An 8,957-nucleotide genomic window follows, 5' to 3' on the forward strand; every position below is an offset into this window, starting at 1 on the left:
CTTAAGGTCCTCCATGGGGCATACCAGGAGAGGCGGTCCCAGGAGGAGGAATGTGTGATGCTCATGCAGGCAACATCACCCTCCACCCCAATTGCCCTTGAAATCTGGCACCTCTGGCCCTAAATGTTCCCCTACAAAATATTTCATTGCATGCCACTGGTGGGGTGTGCCACCTTTGGACTCCCCAGTGAGGAAAGGTTGCAGCATTTGGGACTTTCCGTTCAGAGGAAAGTAAGGGCTGATGTGATAGAAGTCTATAACATTATAGGATGCAGGGTTTGATGGGACATTGGCTCTTCTCGTGCTCTTAATGAAGGTGTGTTCATCGTGATATGACCCTTCCCATGGCATACAGAACCCAATTATATGTATCATGAGCAATTGCTTTTGCTTCTTAGGTGTAATCGTTGTTTTTTGCAGGTTCTAGCCTCAGACTTCCCCATACTTTCCAGGAGCCGTAGATCAGTTCACAGGAGACTAATAGTCACCCATCGCAGCCTGCCCATCTTGCTAAGCACAACCCAGCGCTCACAAAACATTTACCAGCGCATTCCGCTCCGAGATACTGTATGCATCTCAAGGCTTGAATTAGCAGAAGGGCTCAGCCACCTGCAATAGAGATCAGACCGTCGAAAGCCTTGAGCACAAAAGCTGCATGCATTAAACCCGATGGCAGTCGAAACCTTTCCAAGCTGAAGTTCAGGGTGCCCTCACTACAAAAAGGAAATTACCATGCTATTTTATTAGGCAGGTCTGAGGGAAATGAGTCGGAAAAGCACCTGCTCCCTCACGCTCCTTCACATATGTTCAAAACAGGAGCAGAAAACATGATTTTAAGAAATTCTATTAAATTAATTTAATTTGGTTTGATTCGTAATAATCTGAAAAAATAATAAAAAATAATGTGGATGAAAAATGAGGGTGGTATCTACTTTGCACTTAGAAAAAAATATGTTCTCTGTCAGGGCAGTCAAATTATGTGCTAACAAAAACTCAGATCTGTGACTTGGACACTTCTGCACAAATTAAACCATATTTCCATGATGCCTCTTTTGTTGTTGCTGCTGCTTTCAGATGCACAGGGCACTACATATGGATTAGCTTGGTACAGTTCTAACAACATCCCTATAAAGCAAGCTAGCATTATCACCCCTGTAATTTATCCCACTATATATTGAGTTGTGTCCAACTAGGTTTTAACTCAGAGTAAGGTAAAGGTAAAGGGACCCCTGACCATTAGGTCCAGTTGTGGCCGACTCTGGGGTTGCGGCACTCATGTCGCTTTATTGGCTGAGGGATCCAGCGTACAGCTTCCGGGTCATGTGGCCAGCATGACTAAGCCGCTTCTGGCAAACCAGAGCAGCGCACAGAAACACCGTTTACCTTCCCACTGGAGTGGTACCTATTTATCTACTTGCACTTTGATATGCTTTCGAACTGCTAGGTTGGCAGGAGCAGGGACCGAGCAATGGGAGCTCACCCCGTCGTGGGGATTCGAATCGCCGACCTTCTGATCGGCAATTCCTAGGCTCTGAGGTTTAAGCTACAGCGCCACCCGCGTCCCTTTAACTCAGAGTAGGTGCAATGAAATTCATAGACCTAATAGGTCACATCCATTAAATTCAGAGGGTCTAGTCTGGGTAGGACTAACTTTGGGTACAACAGTTGCTAAGGTTGCCAACTGACCAGGACTGATCCTGTGCCTTCAGCATTGTGACTGGTCGAAATAATCATGTGAAACTTTTCACTGGATGATGAATACCGCTGGGTTTGGATTCGGGGATCGGCACTGGGCAACCCATCAGCAAAAGACTCACCAACTGGAGGCTGATCCATGAGGGTGAATGGGGCACGACCCTACCTAACTCAGTCTGCCCTCCACCAGCCCCCACCTGCCTGTCTTGTTACTCTCAACCAGCCTGGGGGATGTACTGTCTGTCAGCTTCCTCCTCCTTAGTTTCAGTGTTCCATTTATCAGGCAGACAGTTGCAGACAACATCAGACAGATTTACCTGGCTCTGCCTGTCACTGACTCTGGCTCCCTCTACTGGTAGGCTCCCTGACTTCTGCCCTTCCAGTCCCAAGATGGTGAGCCTGCGCTGGACAGCAGAAGACATTGTATGGATGTTTTGGATGTACTATTCTGTTTTGTTTTGAAGAGTTCTGCTAGTGAAAATTTGAACACAGTCGTACCTTGGATCCCAAACGCCTGGGTACTCAGACACTTTGGCTCCCGAATGCTGCAAACTTGGAAATGAGTGTTCCGGTTTGTGAACGTTCTTTGGAATCCAAATGACCGGCGTGGCTTCCGATTGGCTGCAGGAGCTTCCTTCAGCCAATCAGAAAACGCACATTGGTTTCCAAACGTTTTGGAAGTCGAACAGACTTCCGGAACAGATTCCATTCGACTTCCAAGGTACAACTGTAATATTTGTATGGGCTTGGACAACAATTGCTTCCAAAAGGAGCCAGTTCTTACATTTCCAGTTCAAACTGTGCTATACAGTGGTACCTCGGGTTACATATGCTTCAGGTTACAAACGCTTCAGGTTACAGACTCCGCTCACCCAGAAATAGTACCTCGGGTTAAGAACTTTGCTTGAGGATGAGAACAGAAATCTTGCTCCAGCGGTGCGGCGGCAGCAGGAGGCCCCATTAGCTAAAGTGGTGCTTCAAGTTAAGAACAGTTTCAGGTTAAGAACGGGCCTCTGGAACGAATTAAGTACTTAACCCAAGGTAAAGGTAAAGGGTAAAGGGACCCCTGACCATTAGGTCCAGTCGTGGCTGACTCTGGCATTGTGGCGCTCATCTCGCTTTATTGGCTGAGGGAGCCGGCGTACAGTTTCCGGGTCATGTGGCCAGCATGACTAAGCCACTTCTGGTGAAGCAGAGCAGTGCACGGAAACACCGTTTACCTTCCCGCCGGAGTGGTACCTATTTATCTACTTGCACTTTGACGTGCTTTCGAACTGCTAGGTTGGCAGGAGCAGGGACCGAGCAATGGGAGCTCACCCCGTTGCGGGGATTCGAACCGCCAACCTTCTGATTTGCAAGTCCTAGGCTCTGTGGTTTAACCCACAGTGCCACCCGCGTCCCTAACCCGAGGTACCACTGTATTAATATTTGCGACAAAGAGGCTGCCAGTCTGTGCAGGTGATACTGATCTAAGGTGGACCAATGGTCTGACAGCTTCCTAACGCTAAGGCAGCTTCCTAATTTCCAGCAGTAAAGGACAGAGCTCTGTGTCCCTTCTTCCTGCCCTGAGACCCTTAAGCTAGCTGGTTGCATTGAATGATTCAGCTGCCAATCCTTTGGTTTTCTATGCATGGAAAGGAGGGCAGAGGGGTCATGAACATAATATGAACTGGATCAGGCCAATGGCCTATCTAGCTCAGCATCCTGTACTCAAAGCGGAAAGCCGGATGCCTTTGGGAAGCTAGCACGCAGGACCTGAGATACAACAGCACTCTCCACTAATGGGGTTAACAGCGACAGCTTCTATCTCGTCCTTTGCCCCAGGCTAGCAAAACATCTTGGGCTGGGTCTGAGGATACTGTGGCTCTGAATGATAGGACACCCCTCGGCTTTTCAGCGTACAGGAAAAAAACCTGTTTTTGCTGGAAATGGGTCACAAGTGATGGTGGCGAGGTGACATCTCTCCCAGCTCTGGGGGTGATAATGGCTCACCTTTGTATTGTGCCAGTGGGGGCTCCCTGGCGCTTTGGGGCCCCAACTTCATAGACACTTCTGATTAGCAGCCATCGATTGAGAGCGTCCTCGTTTCAAACGCCCTTTCAGAAATCCAGCTCTGTATTGACGAGCGTGCTGCTGGTAAGAGAATGTCGAGCGAGGCGGAAACATGCTTCTGAAAACTTGAGTTTGCAAACTTGTTGGAAATAATTGCAAAGAACCAGCAGAGTTTCCCCATCTGCTCAGCTCAATGTAAAACATACACACACACACAAAATTGACTTGCTTTGACTCTCTGTACAAAAACAGGAGCTGTTCGAAAATTGTAAGAGGGTGTGTGTGTGTGTGAATGAATGAGTGATCTATAGGAAGCTGCCTTGTTTTAAGCCAGACCGTTGCTCCACCTATAATCACAGAATTGTAGAGCTGGAAGGGACCTTGAGGGTCATCTAGTCCTTGGGTGGGCTCGAACCACCAACCTTCAGGTTAACCCCCAGACCCACTGCAGGCTTCATATAGCTCAGTATTCTTGACAGTAGCAGCTCTCCAGGGTTTCATTTAAATAATAATAATAATTCTTTGGATTCAGGGTGGCCGAAGAAGCAGAGGGGGAGTGGGAGAATGCAACAGTGTAAGGGCCAGTGTAGCACAGTGGTTAGAGCAGCCTTTCTCTACTTTGTGCTTCTACATGTTTTTGAACTACAACTCCCATAATCCTACCAATGGCCATGATGGAAGTTGTGGTCCAACACCTAGGGATCCAAGGTTGAGAAAGGCAGGACCAGGACTTGAGAGATCAGGGTTCAAATCCCCATTGAACCATGATGCTCACTGGGTGAACTTGGGCCAGCCGCTGCCTCTCAGACAGTGCCGGATTTATATATAAGCTATAGGGCCCCACTCTCTTGGGGCCCCCCCCAAAAAAAAATTAAAGGAAAAAAATCTGGATGTACATTTCCTTAATATAAAAAACAAATAAAACCTACATACAGCAACAGTGTTTTGTTTTGTGTATGGACCTATTAGCTCCATAAATTACCATATAGTATATATTCAACACAAAAACAGTGGCAATTTGTTGTTGACATAGGACAGCTGGACATATAAAGGGCCCCATTACCTTCAGTAGCTTAGGGCAGGGGTCAGCAAACTTTTTCAGCAGGGGGCCAGTCCACTGTCCCTGAGAGCTTGTGGGGGCCCAGACTATATTTTGAAAAAAAATAATGAACCAATTCCTATGCCCCACAAATAACCCAGGGATGCAATTTAAATAAAAGGACACATTCTACTCATGTAAAAACATGCAGATTCCCGTACCATTCGCGGGCCGGATCCAGGCCCCGGGCCTTAGTTTGCCTACCGATGGCTTAGGGCCTCATCAAACCTAAATCCAGCCCTGCTCTCAGACCATCCTATCTCATGGGGTCGTTGTGAGGATTAAATGAATAGTGGGGAGAACCATGTACGCCAACTCCTTGGGGGGGAAATATGGGACAAATGCAATAAACAAACCGTTTGATCTCGTTCCTGAGCAGAGTCTTATCTAAGGAGACGGTGGAAGGAGTTCCTCTTTGGTGTCAATGCTGAAAGAGAGAAAGGGCAGCCAAGCTGTAGGGAAAGCATCAGGCCTAGGGGTAGCAGAGAAGTTCTGAAGGCATGGCGTGAAACCATGAGCTAAGAAGCTGTGCGCCTCGGAGAATAAAGTGCAGGTACTTCAGTACACCTCCCTTGCTAGTGAAGAATCTCAGCATTCCAAGGGCTGATCCCACAATAAAATGGATTCCCTGCTTTTTCACATCTTATGATTCCTAGTACCGGTGATTATATATTGCTAATTCTTGGCTTTATTTCATTCACAGTTGTGTTCGCATAGACTTTTATAATTTCTTGTAAACTGCTTAGAAGGTATTCTTACAATCAAGTGGTATGGGTATTTTGTTACGTAAAAAAAAAAAAAATGAATGAAATGTGCTTATCGAGGGGCCAAGGAACTCAGGGGCTTAGGAAGGCCCAATCCTACACAGACCTCCGAGGCTTGCAGAATCCATCCAGTTAGAGACCAAGAGGGACTCGCGATTTAACTACTCTGTTTGCAGAACGAAAAACATCTGATGCTTTTGCAGCCCACGGGAGGCTTGCTTTCCCTTTTCTTCCCCCACTGGAAAGCTAATCATTAAGTGAGTCACATCTTTAGAAATGATAATACATTTCGCTGGCATTTTGAAACGTCATCTCTGCATGTCCTTCCCCGATGAGTGTTTCGCTTCAAGGAAGGCTACCATCATTTCCACAACTGCGCCAGACGATTATTTGCGGGGCGGGTGAGGCAGCTTCGAGGGAGGGAGCAAGCAAGGAAGCCTCCCTGCTGTCTGTAAAGATATTTTCAGAAGCAGCAAGGCTGAGAATCAGGCAGCTGGGGCAACCTCGCTGGAGGCACAGTTTTCCCCAGCCCACCCACTGTGGAAAGCACCATGGAGGGAAGCGCAAGGAAGAGGGTGGAAGAATACATCTTGACAAATGGTGAATGAACATAGGAAGCTGCCTTATAATGAGTCAGACCAGCGGTCCATCTAGCTCAGTATTGTCTACACAGACGGACAGAGGCTCTCTGGGTTTTCAGAAAGATTTCTCTCCTGATCCAACCAGGAGATGTCAGGGATTGAATGTGGACTTTCTGCATGCAAAGCAGAGGCATTTTGGGAGTTGCAGGTGGCACGGTGGGTTAAACCACAGAGCCTAGGACTTGCCGATCAGAAGGTCGGCGGTTCGAATCCCCGCGACGGGGTGAGCTCCCATTGCTCGGTCCCAGCTCCTGCCAACCTAGCAGTTCGAAAGCACGTCAAAGTGCAAGTAGATAAATAGGTACCGCTTCGGTGGGAAGATAAACGGCGTTTCCGTGCGCTGCTCTCGTTCTCCAGAAGTGGCTTAGTCATGCTGGGCACATGACCCGAAAGCTGTACGCCGGCTCCCTCGGACAATAAAGCGAGATGAGCGCCGCAACCCCAGAGTCGGTCACGACTGGACCTAATGGTCAGGGGTCCCTTTACTTTTACCATCTGGAGGGCCAGTTAGCTACCCCTTCCTTAGATGCGGTGGGAAAATTTGACATGACTGTGAGCAACTCCACACAGATATTTAAAACATGACTTGCACCTCCAATAATCCTGGAAACTGTAGCCAAGAAGACTGTGGTTTCTAAGTGTGGATAGGGAAACTACAGTCCCCATGTGCTTTGCATGTATCCTGCGGGTCTGCCCTGTTTTACCTTTGAAGTTTATGGTGAAAAACTAAAAAGGTAAAGGACCCCTGGACAGTTAAGTCCAGTCAAAGGTGACTATGGGGTTGCGGTGCTCATCTCACTTTTCAAGCCGAGGGAGCCGGCGTTTGTCCACAGACAGCTTTCTCGGTCCTGTGGCCAGCATGACTAAACCGCTTCTGGTGCAACAGGACACTGTGACAGAAGCCAGAGCGGACGGAAATGCCATTTACCTTCCCATCACAGTGGTACCTATTTATCTACTTGCACTAGCATGCTTCAAACGGCTAGGTTGGCAGAAACTGGGGCAGAGCAATGGGAGCTCACTCCATCAAGGAGATTCGAACCGCTGACCTTCCAATCGGCAAGCCTAAGAGGCTCAGTGGTTTAGACAGTTGTGGCTCCCCATCAGTGTCAGGAAAGGAACTCCTGTCCTGGTATGAACTTACCTGGAGCCTCAGATGTTCTTTCGAGGCCCATCTATAGGCCTCCCCTCCAAAGGAGACTTGGTGGCTGGTGGCAATGGAAAGGGCCTTTTCAGTTGTGGCTCCTCATCTGTGGAATGCTCTCCTAAGGGAGGTCTGTCTGGCGCCTTCACTGTCATCTTTTGGGCATATGGCAAGACTTACCTTTCATCCCCTGGCTTTAGGTGGACTGAGCCAATTTTGTTCTCCTGTTAGCGTGCTAATGAAGGAGTGTGTGAATGTGAATTGTATGTGCTTGTAGGACAATGCTAACGTTTCCTATTGGTTTTTAATGGTACAATGTATGTTTTTAAATGACAGTCAGTCAGAGAACCAGCAACCAATGAATCTAATCAGGAATAATTCTCTTCCCTCAGCACTGGAAAGCGACACTGATTGGGATGTGGCGTCTGAAAACTACAAATCTGATGAAGCAGGGAGGGTCAGGAAGGTGACACTTCCCTTATTTAAGCTTACTATTATCATTATTACTATTAGGAAGAACGGTGGGGTTTTTTGGGGGGGAGGGTGTGACACCCATCTGGGCTTTTGCAAGAATTGCTGTAAAATGCTCACAATTTCCCAGAGTAATTATTATTATTATTATTATTATTATTATTATTATTATTATTATTATTATTGCTTCCATTTGCGTCCCATCTTTCCTCCAGGGAGCTCAATATGGTCTCCAAAAGCAATTATTCTGAAGCCAACCCCTCTGCAAGGTGCTAGACCTCAGGAGGCCGTGGAGAAGCAGCAGAAAAACAAGTTTGGGCTCCAAATAATACTGCGGATGAGACCCTCCTCACTACAAAGGGAAGCAAAGTACTTGTTCATCTATCAGCAGCAGCCCAGTCACAGAAGGCTGGGGAGGGCGGGTAGTCTTTGCAAGGGCTTAGATGTCCAGCATCACTCAGAACACAAAGGAATCTCAAACGGCTTGTGCCCTGTGCCAGGAAAGAGCCAGCAATCTCCTGTCTGATGGCAAGCCCAGTGTGTTTTCTGTGCCAGCTGTCCATCTGATAGCAAGCCAGGTGTGCTGCCTGTTAAGTCCAGCCAGCTGGAAGCTGCATCAAAAGCAAGGCGCTACCTGCAATCCGGTGCAGAAGGCACAGCTATTAGTTAGCTTGAGAGCTGCAGACCGCTGTGATGTGTGGCAGACAGGTCCTGCATGGGATACGGCAAGAGCTTCCGCTATCTTGATGTCCCAGAAGCTCAAGAAACAAAGGAGACATTGCTCTTAACATATGGTGCTGTTCCTGAGCCAGGATCTGCAGAAAGCAAAGACCTCCAGCCGCTGCTGAAAAAATATTCTACTATAAGAGAGTCCTAGCAAAGGGGGAGTGCTGGGAAGAGCCTTAAAATGCTCCAGTCCTTATTGGCAGGAACGAACCATGACGCTGTGAAAGATCTGCAAAGGACTAGGGCATAAGGTCTTTGCAGGAAGGGGAATTGCTTTGGGGCCTAGTATTGCTCTTAAGTCAGGGATGTGTAAAACTCTGGTCCTCCAGATATTGCAGGGACTCCAACTCCCATCAGCGCCAGCC

Source organism: Podarcis muralis, chromosome 14 (assembly GCF_964188315.1).
Source record: "Podarcis muralis chromosome 14, rPodMur119.hap1.1, whole genome shotgun sequence".
Classification (NCBI taxonomy): domain Eukaryota; kingdom Metazoa; phylum Chordata; class Lepidosauria; order Squamata; family Lacertidae; genus Podarcis; species Podarcis muralis.